The sequence below is a fragment of the Delphinapterus leucas genome, chromosome 19 (assembly GCF_059928025.1).
Source record: "Delphinapterus leucas isolate spDelLeu-1000000601 "Yukka" chromosome 19, BTC_Dleu_Yukka2, whole genome shotgun sequence".
Taxonomy (NCBI): Eukaryota; Metazoa; Chordata; class Mammalia; order Artiodactyla; family Monodontidae; genus Delphinapterus; species Delphinapterus leucas.
The window spans coordinates 28712782-28726276 of record NC_143147.1 but is presented as its reverse complement, the minus strand read 5'-3'; the positions used below and the strand labels follow the sequence as shown (position 1 = coordinate 28726276).

General features: G+C 76.8%; 13 non-coding genes across 13 annotated transcripts; all 13 read right to left on the bottom strand.

Moving 5' to 3' along the window:
- Window positions 1-704: 704 nt before the first annotated feature.
- LOC149745394 (5S ribosomal RNA) lies at window positions 705-823 on the bottom strand. The gene has a single exon (XR_016390700.1). It is a non-coding gene; the product is annotated as a 5S ribosomal RNA (ribosomal RNA).
- A 932-nt stretch (window positions 824-1755) lies between these two features.
- LOC149745393 (5S ribosomal RNA) lies at window positions 1756-1875 on the bottom strand. The gene has a single exon (XR_016390305.1). It is a non-coding gene; the product is annotated as a 5S ribosomal RNA (ribosomal RNA).
- Window positions 1876-2807: 932 nt separating this feature from the next.
- On the bottom strand, window positions 2808-2926 carry LOC149745392 (5S ribosomal RNA). The gene has a single exon (XR_016390699.1). It is a non-coding gene; the product is annotated as a 5S ribosomal RNA (ribosomal RNA).
- Window positions 2927-3859: 933 nt separating this feature from the next.
- LOC149745391 (5S ribosomal RNA) lies at window positions 3860-3978 on the bottom strand. Its single transcript, XR_016390017.1, has one exon. It is a non-coding gene; the product is annotated as a 5S ribosomal RNA (ribosomal RNA).
- Window positions 3979-4911: 933 nt separating this feature from the next.
- LOC149745390 (5S ribosomal RNA) lies at window positions 4912-5030 on the bottom strand. Its single transcript, XR_016389798.1, has one exon. It is a non-coding gene; the product is annotated as a 5S ribosomal RNA (ribosomal RNA).
- Window positions 5031-5963: 933 nt separating this feature from the next.
- LOC149745389 (5S ribosomal RNA) lies at window positions 5964-6082 on the bottom strand. The gene has a single exon (XR_016389628.1). It is a non-coding gene; the product is annotated as a 5S ribosomal RNA (ribosomal RNA).
- A 933-nt stretch (window positions 6083-7015) lies between these two features.
- Window positions 7016-7134, bottom strand: LOC149745388 (5S ribosomal RNA). Its single transcript, XR_016390015.1, has one exon. It is a non-coding gene; the product is annotated as a 5S ribosomal RNA (ribosomal RNA).
- Window positions 7135-8067: 933 nt separating this feature from the next.
- Window positions 8068-8186, bottom strand: LOC149745387 (5S ribosomal RNA). Its single transcript, XR_016389797.1, has one exon. It is a non-coding gene; the product is annotated as a 5S ribosomal RNA (ribosomal RNA).
- Window positions 8187-9119: 933 nt separating this feature from the next.
- On the bottom strand, window positions 9120-9238 carry LOC149745386 (5S ribosomal RNA). The gene has a single exon (XR_016389093.1). It is a non-coding gene; the product is annotated as a 5S ribosomal RNA (ribosomal RNA).
- A 932-nt stretch (window positions 9239-10170) lies between these two features.
- On the bottom strand, window positions 10171-10289 carry LOC149745385 (5S ribosomal RNA). The gene has a single exon (XR_016390698.1). It is a non-coding gene; the product is annotated as a 5S ribosomal RNA (ribosomal RNA).
- A 932-nt stretch (window positions 10290-11221) lies between these two features.
- LOC149745384 (5S ribosomal RNA) lies at window positions 11222-11340 on the bottom strand. Its single transcript, XR_016390697.1, has one exon. It is a non-coding gene; the product is annotated as a 5S ribosomal RNA (ribosomal RNA).
- Window positions 11341-12274: 934 nt separating this feature from the next.
- LOC149745383 (5S ribosomal RNA) lies at window positions 12275-12393 on the bottom strand. Its single transcript, XR_016390696.1, has one exon. It is a non-coding gene; the product is annotated as a 5S ribosomal RNA (ribosomal RNA).
- A 934-nt stretch (window positions 12394-13327) lies between these two features.
- LOC149745382 (5S ribosomal RNA) lies at window positions 13328-13446 on the bottom strand. Its single transcript, XR_016389839.1, has one exon. It is a non-coding gene; the product is annotated as a 5S ribosomal RNA (ribosomal RNA).
- Between the last annotated feature and the right edge of the window lie 49 nt (window positions 13447-13495).

The window sequence follows — 13495 nt, the reverse complement described above, 5'->3', positions numbered from 1 at the left end:
GATCCGGCCCGTCGCTCACAGGGACGTGGCCCCGGAGGCTTCAGGGCCCGGGGTCCGCGGTCCCTTGGGCATCGCCCCTGCCCGACCACGCGGCGCTAGGCGCCGCCCGGCCGCATCCCGGGCCGGCCCTCCTGCCCGACAGCAGCTGGCCCGAAGCCACTGGGAGCCACCATCGTGTCGCCACGGCCCCACAGCCCCGGCGAGGCCACCCTTGCCCGCACACCACCCGCCGAGCTCAGGAGCCCGCCCCTGGCGGCCGGCAGGCCCGGGGAAGCGGCCCCTGCCCTCGATCCCGCTCCCGCACACGGCCGCGGCGGCGACACGGCGGGGGCTGGGCTTTTGCCTGAGGGAGCTGTGGAGGGACACACCCACCGGCACACAGGTGGCGGCCCCGGGGCGGGGCGCCGGTGGGGGCGGCCAGGTGCAGGTCGACGGGCTCGCTGGCCGAAGGCACGGCAACCGGGCCCGCGGCGGAGCCTGGGTCCGGGCCAGGCACCCCGGGGGCGTCTGGGGTGCGGCTGCCTTCCAGGGCCGCCTTCTGGCCCCCTGGCGGGCCGGGCCGGCGGGGAGCGCCCCCTCCGGCGCGCGCGCCGTGGTGGGAGGGGACTGAGGAGGCGGGGCCTGCAGCGGGGCCCCGGCGCGGGCGGAGCCGGCGGCCACCGCCCGAGGGCGAGTTAAAGGAGAAGGCGGAGCGGGAGGCAAAAAGCCTACAGCACCCGGTATTCCCAGGCGGTCTCCCATCCAAGTACTAACCAGGCCCGACCCTGCTTAGCTTCCGAGATCAGACGAGATCGGGCGCGTTCAGGGTGGTATGGCCGTAGACGGGACGGGGACGGCGGGCTGCCTCTTGAGGCCCACTTTCGCTGGCGCTTGCGCCTCACCGCCAGCCTGGCGGTCAGCCCGCCCCGGCAGGACCCCGTCGCCCGCCCAGGCAGGGGGAACGGAGGTCTCGGGTACCGGGCGGTGGCGGAGGCGGAGGGTTTGGCCACCCCCTCCCAGCCGAGGGCGGGCGTGACCCAGCGAACCCTTCGGCGCTTGGCGCCCCGCCCAAGATCCGGCCCGTCGCTCACAGGGACGTGGCCCCGGAGGCTTCAGGGCCCGGGGCCCGCGGTCCCTTGGGCATCGCCCCTGCCCGCCCACGCGGCGCTAGGCGCCGCCCAGCCGCAGCCCGGGGCGGCCCTCCTGCCCGACAGCAGCTGGCCCGAAACCACTGGGAGCCACCATCGTGTCGCCACGGCCCCTCAGCCCCGGCGAGGCCACCCTTGCCCGCACACCACCCGCCGAGCTCAGGAGCCCGCCCCTGGCGGCCGGCAGGCCCGGGGAAGAGGCCCCTGCCCTCGATCCCGCTCCCGCACCCGGCCGCGGCGGCGACACGGCTGGGGGCGGGGCTTTTGCCGGAGGGAGCTGTGGAGGGACACACCCACCGGCACACAGGTGGCGGCCCCGGGGCGGGGCGCCGGAGGGGGCGGCCAGGTGCAGGTCGAGGGGCTCGCTGGCCGAAGGGACGGCAACCGGGCCCGCGGCGGAGCCTGGGTCCGGGCCAGGCACCCTGGGGGCGTCTGGGGTGCGGCTGCCTTCCAGGGCCGCCTTCTGGCCGCCTGGCGGGCCGGGCCGGCGGGGAGCGCCCCCTCCGGCGCGTGCGCCGTGGTGGGAGGGGCCTGAGGAGGAGGGGCCTGCAGCGGGGCCCCCGCGCGGGCGGAGCCGGCGGCCACCGCCCGCGGGCGAGTAAAGGAGAAGGCGGAGCGGGAGGCAAAAAGCCTACAGCACCCGGTATTCCCAGGCGGTCTCCCATCCAAGTACTAACCAGGCCCGACCCTGCTTAAGCTTCCGAGATCAGACGAGATCGGGCGCGTTCAGGGTGGTATGGCCGTAGACGGGGGCGGGGACGGCGTGCTGCTTCTTGAGGTCCACTTTCGCTGGCGCTTGCGCCTCACCGACAGCCTGGCGGTCAGCCCGCCCCGGCAGGACCCCGTCGCCCGCCCAGGCAGGGGGAACGGAGGTCTCGGGTACCGGGCGGTGGCGGAGGCGGAGGGTTTGGCCACCCCCTCCCAGCCGAGGGCGGGCGTGACCCAGCGAACCCTTCGGCGCTTGGCGCCCCGCCAAGATCCCGCCCGTCGCTCACAGGGACGTGGCCCCGGAGGCTTCAGGGCCCGGGGCCCACGGTCCCTTGGGCATCGCCCCTGCCCGCCCACGCGGCGCTAGGCGCCGCCCGGCCGCAGCCCGGGCCGGCCCTCCTGCCCGACAGCAGCTGGCCCGAAGCCACTGGGAGCCACCATCGTGTCGCCACGGCCCCTCAGCCCCGGCGAGGCCACCCTTGCCCGCACACCACCCGCCGAGCTCAGGAGCCCGCCCCTGGCGGCCGGCAGGCCCGGGGAAGCGGCCCCTGCCCTCGATCCCGCTCCCGCACCCGGCCGCGGCGGCGACACGGCGGGGGCGGGGCTTTTGCCGGAGGGAGCTGTGGAGGGACACACCCACCGGCACACAGGTGGCGGCCCCGGGGCGGGGCGCCGGTGGGGGCGGCCAAGTGCAGGTCGACGGGCTCGCTGGCCGAAGGCACGGCAACCGGGCCCGCGGCGGAGCCTGGGTCCGGGCCAGGCACCCCGGGGGCATCTGGGGTGCGGCTGCCTTCCAGGGCCGCCTTCTGGCCGCCTGGCGGGCCGGACCGGCGGGGAGCGCCCCCTCCGGCGCGCGCGCCGTGGTGCGAGGGGCCTGAGGAGGCGGGGCCTGCAGCGGAGCCCCGGCGCGGGCGGAGCCGGCGGCCACCGCCCGCGGGCGAGTTCAAGGAGAAGGCGGAGCGGGAGGCAAAAAGCCTACAGCACCCGGTATTCCCAGGCGGTCTCCCATCCAAGTACTAACCAGGCCCGACCCTGCTTAGCTTCCGAGATCAGACGAGATCGGGCGCGTTCAGGGTGGTATGGCCGTAGACGGGACGGGGACGGCGGGCTGCCTCTTGAGGCCCACTTTCGCTGGCGCTTGCGCCTCACCGCCAGCCTGGCGGTCAGCCCGCCCCGGCAGGACCCCGTCGCCCGCCCAGGCAGGGGGAACGGAGGTCTCGGGTACCGGGCGGTGGCGGAGGCGGAGGGTTTGGCCACCCCCTCCCAGCCGAGGGCGGGCGTGACCCAGCGAACCCTTCGGCGCTTGGCGCCCCGCCCAAGATCCGGCCCGTCGCTCACAGGGACGTGGCCCCGGAGGCTTCAGGGCCCGGGGCCCGCGGTCCCTTGGGCATCGCCCCTGTCCGCCCACGCGGCGCTAGGCGCCGCCCGGCCGCAGCCCGGGCCGGCCCTCCTGCCCGACAGCAGCTGGCCCGAAGCCACTGGGAGCCACCATCGTGTCGCCACGGCCCCTCAGCCCCGGCGAGGCCACCCTTGCCCGCACACCACCCGCCGGGCTCAGTAGCCCGCCCCTGGCGGACGGCAGGCCAGGGGAAGCGGCCCCTGCCCTCGATCCCGCTCCCGCACCCGGCCGCGGCGGCGACACGGCGGGGGGCGGGGCTTTTGCCGGAGGGAGCTGTGGAGGGACACACCCACCGGCACACAGGTGGCGGCCCCGGGGCGGGTCGCCGGTGGTGGCGGCCAGGTGCAGGTCGAGGGGCTCGCTGGCGGAAGGCACGGCAATCGGGCCCGCGGCGGAGCCTGGGTCTGGGCCAGGCACCCCGGGGGCGTCTGGGGTGCGGCTGCCTTCCAGGGCCGCCTTCTGGCCGCCTGGCGGGCCGGGCTGGCGGGGAGCGCCCCCTCCGGCGCGCGCGCCGTGGTGAGAGGGGCCTGAGGAGGCGGGGCCTGCTGCGGGACCCGGGCGCGGGCGGAGCCGGCGGCCACCGCCCGCGGGCGAGTTAAAGGAGAAGGCGGAGCGGGAGGCAAAAACCCTACAGCACCCGGTATTCCCAGGCGGTCTCCCATCCAAGTACTAACCAGGCCCGACCCTGCTTAGCTTCCGAGATCAGACGAGATCGGGCGCGTTCAGGGTGGTATGGCCGTAGACGGGGGCGGGGACGGCGGGCTGCCTCTTGAGGCCCACTTTCGCTGGCGCTTGCGCCTCACCGCCAGCCTGGCGGTCAGCCCGCCCCGGCAGGACCCCGTCGCCCGCCCAGGCAGGGGGAACGGAGGTCTCGGGTACCGGGCGGCGGCGGAGGCGGAGGGTTTGGCCACCCCCTCCCAGCCGAGGGCGGGCGTGACCCAGCGAACCCTTCGGCGCTTGGCGCCCCGCCAAGATCCCGCCCGTCGCTCACAGGGACGTGGCCCCGGAGGCTTCAGTGCCCGGGGCCCGCGGTCCCTTGGGCATCGCCCCTGCCCGCCCACGCGGCGCTAGGCGCCGCCCAGCCGCAACCCGGGCCGGCCCTCCTGCCCGACAGCAGCTGGCCCGAAGCCACTGGGAGCCACCATCGTGTCGCCACGGCCCCTCAGCCCCGGCGAGGCCACCCTTGCCCGCACACCACCCGCCGAGCTCAGGAGCCCGCCCCTGGCGGCCGGCAGGCCCGGGGAAGCGGCCCCTGCCCTCGATCCCGCTCCCGCACCCGGCAGCGGCGGCGACACGGCGGGGGGCGGGGCTTTTGCCGGAGGGAGCTGTGGAGGGACACAGCCACCGGCACACAGGTGGCGGCCCCGGGGCGGGGCGCCGGTGGGGGCGGCCAGGTGCAGGTCGACGGGCTCGCTGGCCGAAGGGACGGCAACCGGGCCCGCAGCGGAGCCTGGGTCCGGGCCAGGCACCCCGGGGGCGTCTGGGGTGCGGCTGCCTTCCAGGGCCGCCTTCTGGCCGCCTGGCGGGCCGGGCCGGCGGGGAGCGCCCCCTCCGGCGCGCGTGCCGTGGTGGGAGGGGCCTGAGGAGGCGGGGCCTGCAGCGGGGCCCCGGCGCGGGCGGAGCCGGCGGCCACCGCCCGCGGGCGAGTTAAAGGAGAAGGCGGAGCGGGAGGCAAAAAGCCTACAGCACCCGGTATTCCCAGGCGGTCTCCCATCCAAGTACTAACCAGGCCCGACCCTGCTTAGCTTCCGAGATCAGACGAGATCGGGCGCGTTCAGGGTAGTATGGCCGTAGACGGGGGCGGGGACGGCGGGCTGCCTCTTGAGGCCCACTTTCGCTGGCGCTTGCGCCTCACCGCCAGCCTGGCGGTCAGCCCGCCCCGGCAGGACCCCGTCGCCCGCCCAGGCAGGGGGAACGGAGGTCTCAGGTACCGGGCGGTGGCGGAGGCGGAGGGTTTGGCCACCCCCTCCCAGCCGAGGGCGGGCGTGACCCAGCGAACCCTTCGGCGCTTGGCGCCCCGCCAAGATCCCGCCCGTCGCTCACAGGGACGTGGCCCCGGAGGCTTCAGTGCCCGGGGCCCGCGGTCCCTTGGGCATCGCCCCTGCCCGCCCACGCGGCGCTAGGCGCCGCCCAGCCGCAACCCGGGCCGGCCCTCCTGCCCGACAGCAGCTGGCCCGAAGCCACTGGGAGCCACCATCGTGTCGCCACGGCCCCTCAGCCCCGGCGAGGCCACCCTTGCCCGCACACCACCTGCCGGGCTCAGGAGCCCGCCCCTGGCGGCCGGCAGGCCCGGGGAAGCAGCCCCTGCCCTCGATCCCGCTCCCGCACCCGGCCGCGGCGGCGACACGGCGGGGGGCGAGGCTTTTGCCGGAGGGAGCTGTGGAGGGACACACCCACCGGCACACAGGTGGCGGCACCGGGGCGGGGCGCCGGTGGGGGCGGCCAGGTGCAGGTCGAGGGGCTCGCTGGCCGAAGGGACGGCAACCGGGCCCGCGGCGGAGCCTGGGTCCGGGCCAGGCACCCCGGGGGCGTCTGGGGTGCGGCTGCCTTCCAGGGCCGCCTTCTGGCCGCCTGGCGGGCCGGGCCGGCGGGGAGCGCCCCCTCCGGCGCGCGCGCCGTGGTGGGAGGGGCCTGAGGAGGCGGGGCCTGCAGCGGGGCCCCGGCGCGGGCGGAGCCGGCGGCCACCGCCCTTGGGCGAGTTAAAGGAGAAGGCGGAGCAGGAGGCAAAAAGCCTACAGCACCCGGTATTCCCAGGCGGTCTCCCATCCAAGTACTAACCAGGCCCGACCCTGCTTAGCTTCCGAGATCTGACGAGATCGGGCGCGTTCAGGGTGGTATGGCCGTAGACGGGACGGGGACGGCGGGCTGCCTCTTGAGGCCCACTTTCGCTGGCGCTTGCGCCTCACCGCCAGCCTGGCGGTCAGCCCGCCCCGGCAGGACCCCGTCGCCCGCCCAGGCAGGGGGAACGGAGGTCTCGGGTACCGGGCGGTGGCGGAGGCGGAGGGTTTGGCCACCCCCTCCCAGCCGAGGGCGGGCGTGACCCAGCGAACCCTTCGGCGCTTGGCGCCCCGCCCAAGATCCGGCCCGTCGCTCACAGGGACGTGGCCCCGGAGGCTTCAGGGCCCGGGGCCCGCGGTCCCTTGGGCATCGCCCCTGTCCGCCCACGCGGCGCTAGGCGCCGCCCGGCCGCAGCCCGGGCCGGCCCTCCTGCCCGACAGCAGCTGGCCCGAAGCCACTGGGAGCCACCATCGTGTCGCCACGGCCCCTCAGCCCCGGCGAGGCCACCCTTGCCCGCACACCACCCGCCGGGCTCAGTAGCCCGCCCCTGGCGGACGGCAGGCCAGGGGAAGCGGCCCCTGCCCTCGATCCCGCTCCCGCACCCGGCCGCGGCGGCGACACGGCGGGGGGCGGGGCTTTTGCCGGAGGGAGCTGTGGAGGGACACACCCACCGGCACACAGGTGGCGGCCCCGGGGCGGGTCGCCGGTGGTGGCGGCCAGGTGCAGGTCGAGGGGCTCGCTGGCGGAAGGCACGGCAATCGGGCCCGCGGCGGAGCCTGGGTCTGGGCCAGGCACCCCGGGGGCGTCTGGGGTGCGGCTGCCTTCCAGGGCCGCCTTCTGGCCGCCTGGCGGGCCGGGCTGGCGGGGAGCGCCCCCTCCGGCGCGCGCGCCGTGGTGGGAGGGGCCTGAGGAGGCGGGGCCTGCAGCGGGACCCGGGCGCGGGCGGAGCCGGCGGCCACCGCCCGCGGGCGAGTTAAAGGAGAAGGCGGAGCGGGAGGCAAAAACCCTACAGCACCCGGTATTCCCAGGCGGTCTCCCATCCAAGTACTAACCAGGCCCGACCCTGCTTAGCTTCCGAGATCAGACGAGATCGGGCGCGTTCAGGGTGGTATGGCCGTAGACGGGGGCGGGGACGGCGGGCTGCCTCTTGAGGCCCACTTTCGCTGGCGCTTGCGCCTCACCGCCAGCCTGGCGGTCAGCCCGCCCCGGCAGGACCCCGTCGCCCGCCCAGGCAGGGGGAACGGAGGTCTCGGGTACCGGGCGGTGGCGGAGGCGGAGGGTTTGGCCACCCCCTCCCAGCCGAGGGCGGGCGTGACCCAGCGAACCCTTCGGCGCTTGGCGCCCCGCCAAGATCCCGCCCGTCGCTCACAGGGACGTGGCCCCGGAGGCTTCAGTGCCCGGGGCCCGCGGTCCCTTGGGCATCGCCCCTGCCCGCCCACGCGGCGCTAGGCGCCGCCCAGCCGCAACCCGGGCCGGCCCTCCTGCCCGACAGCAGCTGGCCCGAAGCCACTGGGAGCCACCATCGTGTCGCCACGGCCCCTCAGCCCCGGCGAGGCCACCCTTGCCCGCACACCACCCGCCGAGCTCAGGAGCCCGCCCCTGGCGGCCGGCAGGCCCGGGGAAGCGGCCCCTGCCCTCGATCCCGCTCCCGCACCCGGCAGCGGCGGCGACACGGCGGGGGGCGGGGCTTTTGCCGGAGGGAGCTGTGGAGGGACACAGCCACCGGCACACAGGTGGCGGCCCCGGGGCGGGGCGCCGGTGGGGGCGGCCAGGTGCAGGTCGACGGGCTCGCTGGCCGAAGGGACGGCAACCGGGCCCGCGGCGGAGCCTGGGTCCGGGCCAGGCACCCCGGGGGCGTCTGGGGTGCGGCTGCATTCCAGGGCCGCCTTCTGGCCGCCTGGCGTGCCGGGCCGGCGGGGAGCGCCCCCTCCGGCGCGCGTGCCGTGGTGGGAGGGGCCTGAGGAGGCGGGGCCTGCAGCGGGGCCCCGGCGCGGGCGGAGCCGGCGGCCACCGCCCGCGGGCGAGTTAAAGGAGAAGGCGGAGCGGGAGGCAAAAAGCCTACAGCACCCGGTATTCCCAGGCGGTCTCCCATCCAAGTACTAACCAGGCCCGACCCTGCTTAGCTTCCGAGATCAGACGAGATCGGGCGCGTTCAGGGTAGTATGGCCGTAGACGGGGGCGGGGACGGCGGGCTGCCTCTTGAGGCCCACTTTCGCTGGCGCTTGCGCCTCACCGCCAGCCTGGCGGTCAGCCCGCCCCGGCAGGACCCCGTCGCCCGCCCAGGCAGGGGGAACGGAGGTCTCGGGTACCAGGCGGTGGCGGAGGCGGAGGGTTTGGCCACCCCCTCCCAGCCGAGGGCGGGCGTGACCCAGCGAACCCTTCGGCGCTTGGCGCCCCGCCAAGATCCCGCCCGTCGCTCACAGGGACGTGGCCCCGGAGGCTTCAGTGCCCGGGGCCCGCGGTCCCTTGGGCATCGCCCCTGCCCGCCCACGCGGCGCTAGGCGCCGCCCAGCCGCAACCCGGGCCGGCCCTCCTGCCCGACAGCAGCTGGCCCGAAGCCACTGGGAGCCACCATCGTGTCGCCACGGCCCCTCAGCCCCGGCGAGGCCACCCTTGCCCGCACACCACCTGCCGGGCTCAGGAGCCCGCCCCTGGCGGCCGGCAGGCCCGGGGAAGCAGCCCCTGCCCTCGATCCCGCTCCCGCACCCGGCCGCGGCGGCGACACGGCGGGGGGCGAGGCTTTTGCCGGAGGGAGCTGTGGAGGGACACACCCACCGGCACACAGGTGGCGGCACCGGGGCGGGGCGCCGGTGGGGGCGGCCAGGTGCAGGTCGAGGGGCTCGCTGGCCGAAGGGACGGCAACCGGGCCCGCGGCGGAGCCTGGGTCCGGGCCAGGCACCCCGGGGGCGTCTGGGGTGCGGCTGCCTTCCAGGGCCGCCTTCTGGCCGCCTGGCGGGCCGGGCCGGCGGGGAGCGCCCCCTCCGGCGCGCGCGCCGTGGTGCGAGGGGCCTGAGGAGGCGGGGCCTGCAGCGGAGCCCCGGCGCGGGCGGAGCCGGCGGCCAGCGCCCGCGGGCGAGTTCAAGGAGAAGGCGGAGCGGGAGGCAAAAAGCCTACAGCACCCGGTATTCCCAGGAGGTCTCCCATCCAAGTACTAACCAGGCCCGACCCTGCTTAGCTTCCGAGATCAGACGAGATCGGGCGCGTTCAGGGTGGTATGGCCGTAGACGGGACGGGGACGGCGGGCTGCCTCTTGAGGCCCACTTTCGCTGGCGCTTGCGCCTCACCGCCAGCCTGGCGGTCAGCCCGCCCCGGCAGGACCCCGTCGCCCGCCCAGGCAGGGGGAACGGAGGTCTCGGGTACCGGGCGGTGGCGGAGGCGGAGGGTTTGGCCACCCCCTCCCAGCCGAGGGCGGGCGTGACCCAGCGAACCCTTCGGCGCTTGGCGCCCCGCCCAAGATCCGGCCCGTCGCTCACAGGGACGTGGCCCCGGAGGCTTCAGGGCCCGGGGTCCGCGGTCCCTTGGGCATCGCCCCTGCCCGACCACGCGGCGCTAGGCGCCGCCCGGCCGCATCCCGGGCCGGCCCTCCTGCCCGACAGCAGCTGGCCCGAAGCCACTGGGAGCCACCATCGTGTCGCCACGGCCCCACAGCCCCGGCGAGGCCACCCTTGCCCGCACACCACCCGCCGAGCTCAGGAGCCCGCCCCTGGCGGCCGGCAGGCCCGGGGAAGCGGCCCCTGCCCTCGATCCCGCTCCCGCACACGGCCGCGGCGGCGACACGGCGGGGGCTGGGCTTTTGCCTGAGGGAGCTGTGGAGGGACACACCCACCGGCACACAGGTGGCGGCCCCGGGGCGGGGCGCCGGTGGGGGCGGCCAGGTGCAGGTCGACGGGCTCGCTGGCCGAAGGCACGGCAACCGGGCCCGCGGCGGAGCCTGGGTCCGGGCCAGGCACCCCGGGGGCGTCTGGGGTGCGGCTGCCTTCCAGGGCCGCCTTCTGGCCCCCTGGCGGGCCGGGCCGGCGGGGAGCGCCCCCTCCGGCGCGCGCGCCGTGGTGGGAGGGGACTGAGGAGGCGGGGCCTGCAGCGGGGCCCCGGCGCGGGCGGAGCCGGCGGCCACCGCCCGAGGGCGAGTTAAAGGAGAAGGCGGAGCGGGAGGCAAAAAGCCTACAGCACCCGGTATTCCCAGGCGGTCTCCCATCCAAGTACTAACCAGGCCCGACCCTGCTTAGCTTCCGAGATCAGACGAGATCGGGCGCGTTCAGGGTGGTATGGCCGTAGACGGGACGGGGACGGCGGGCTGCCTCTTGAGGCCCACTTTCGCTGGCGCTTGCGCCTCACCGCCAGCCTGGCGGTCAGCCCGCCCCGGCAGGACCCCGTCGCCCGCCCAGGCAGGGGGAACGGAGGTCTCGGGTACCGGGCGGTGGCGGAGGCGGAGGGTTTGGCCACCCCCTCCCAGCCGAGGGCGGGCGTGACCCAGCGAACCCTTCGGCGCTTGGCGCCCCGCCCAAGATCCGGCCCGTCGCTCACAGGGACGTGGCCCCGGAGGCTTCAGGGCCCGGGGCCCGCGGTCCCTTGGGCATCGCCCCTGCCCGCCCACGCGGCGCTAGGCGCCGCCCAGCCGCAGCCCGGGGCGGCCCTCCTGCCCGACAGCAGCTGGCCCGAAACCACTGGGAGCCACCATCGTGTCGCCACGGCCCCTCAGCCCCGGCGAGGCCACCCTTGCCCGCACACCACCCGCCGAGCTCAGGAGCCCGCCCCTGGCGGCCGGCAGGCCCGGGGAAGAGGCCCCTGCCCTCGATCCCGCTCCCGCACCCGGCCGCGGCGGCGACACGGCTGGGGGCGGGGCTTTTGCCGGAGGGAGCTGTGGAGGGACACACCCACCGGCACACAGGTGGCGGCCCCGGGGCGGGGCGCCGGAGGGGGCGGCCAGGTGCAGGTCGAGGGGCTCGCTGGCCGAAGGGACGGCAACCGGGCCCGCGGCGGAGCCTGGGTCCGGGCCAGGCACCCTGGGGGCGTCTGGGGTGCGGCTGCCTTCCAGGGCCGCCTTCTGGCCGCCTGGCGGGCCGGGCCGGCGGGGAGCGCCCCCTCCGGCGCGTGCGCCGTGGTGGGAGGGGCCTGAGGAGGAGGGGCCTGCAGCGGGGCCCCGGCGCGGGCGGAGCCGGCGGCCACCGCCCGCGGGCGAGTAAAGGAGAAGGCGGAGCGGGAGGCAAAAAGCCTACAGCACCCGGTATTCCCAGGCGGTCTCCCATCCAAGTACTAACCAGGCCCGACCCTGCTTAGCTTCCGAGATCAGACGAGATCGGGCGCGTTCAGGGTGGTATGGCCGTAGACGGGGGCGGGGACGGCGGGCTGCCTCTTGAGGCCCACTTTCGCTGGCGCTTGCGCCTCACCGCCAGCCTGGCGGTCAGCCCGCCCCGGCAGGACCACGTCGCCCGCCCAGGCAGGGGGAACGGAGGTCTCGGGTACCGGGCGGTGGCGGAGGCGGAGGGTTTGGCCACCCCCTCCCAGCCGAGGGCGGGCGTGACCCAGCGAACCCTTCCGCGCTTGGCGCCCCGCCCAAGATCCGGCCCGTCGCTCACATGGACGTGGCCCCGGAGGCTTCAGGGCCCGGAGCCCGCGGTCCCTTGGGCATCGCACCTGCCCGCCCACGCGGCGCTAGGCGCCGCCCAGCCGCAGCCCGGGCCGGCCCTCCTGCCCGACAGCAGCTGGCCCGAAGCCACTAGGAGCCACCATCGTGTCGCCACGGCCCCTCAGCCCCGGCGAGGCCACCCTTGCCCGCACACCACCCGCCGAGATCAGGAGCCCGCCCCTGGCGGCCGGCAGGCCCGGGGAAGCGGCCCCTGCCCTCGATCCCGCTCCCGCACCCGGCAGCGGCGGCGACACGGCGGGGGGCGGGGCTTTTGCCGGAGGGAGCTGTGGAGGGACACACCCACCGGCACACAGGTGGCGGCCCCGTGGCGGGGCGCCGGTGGGGGCGGCCAGGTGCAGGTCGAGGGGCTCGCTGGCGGAAGGCACGGCAATCGGGCCCGCGGCGGAGCCTGGGTCCGGGCCAGGCACCCCGGGGGCGTCTGGGGTGCGGCTGCCTTCCAGGGCCGCCTTCTGGCCGCCTGGCGGGCCGGGCTGGCGGGGAGCGCCCCCTCCGGCGCGCGCGCCGTGGTTGGAGGGGCCTGAGGAGGCGGGGCCTGCAGCGGGGCCCCGGCGCGGGCGGAGCCGGCGGCCACCGCCCGCGGGCGAGTTAAAGGAGAAGGCGGAGCGGGAGGCAAAAAGCCTACAGCACCCGGTATTCCCAGGCGGTCTCCCATCCAAGTACTAACCAGGCCCGACCCTGCTTAGCTTCCGAGATCAGACGAGATCGGGCGCGTTCAGGGTGGTATGGCCGTAGACGGGGGCGGGGACGGCGGGCTGCCTCTTGAGGCCCACTTTCGCTGGCGCTTGCGCCTCACCGCCAGCCTGGCGGTCAGCCCGCCCCGGCAGGACCCCGTCGCCCGCCCAGGCAGGGGGAACGGAGGTCTCGGGTACCGGGCGGTGGCGGAGGCGGAGGGTTTGGCCACCCCCTCCCAGCCGAGGGCGGGCGTGACCCAGCGAACCCTTCGGCGCTAGGCGCCCCGCCCAAGTTCCGGCCCGTCGCTCACAGGGACGTGGCCCCGGAGGCTTCAGGGCCCGGGGCCCGCGGTCCCTTGGGCATCGCCCCTGCCCGCCCACGCGGCGCTAGGCGCCGCCCAGCCGCAGCCCGGGCCGGCCCTCCTGCCCGACAGCAGCTGGCACGAAGCCACTGGGAGCCACCATCGTGTCGCCACGGCCCCTCAGCCCCGGCGAGGCCACCCTTGCCCGCACACCACCCGCCGAGCTCAGGAGCCCGCCCCTGGCGGCCGGCAGGCCCGGGGAAGCGGCCCCTGCCCTCGATCCCGCTCCCGCACCCGGCCGCGGCGGCGACACGGCGGGGGGCGGGTCTTTTGCCGGAGGGAGCTGTGGAGGGACACACCCACCGGCACACAGGTGGCGGCCCCGGGGCGGGGCGCCGGTGGGGGCGGCCAGGTGCAGGTCGAGGGGCTCGCTGGCCGAAGGGACGGCAACCGGGCCCGCGGTGGAGCCTGGGTCCGGGCCAGGCACCCCGGGGGCGTCTGGGGTGCGGCTGCCTTCCAGGGCCGCCTTCTGGCCGCCTGGCGGGCCGGGCCGGCGGGGAGCGCCCCCTCCGGCGCGCGCGCCGTGGTGGGAGGGGCCTGAGGAGGCGGGGCCTGCAGCGGGGCCCCGGCGCGGGCGGAGCCGGCGGCCACCGCCCGCGGGCGAGTTAAAGGAGAAGGCGGAGCGGGAGGCAAAAAGCCTACAGCACCCGGTATTCCCAGGCGGTCTCCCATCCAAGTACTAACCAGGCCCGACCCTGCTTAGCTTCCGAGATCAGACGAGATCGGGCGCGTCCAGGGTGGTATGGCCGTAGACGGGGGCGGGGACGGCGGGCTGCCTCTTGAGGCCCACTTTCGCTGGCGCT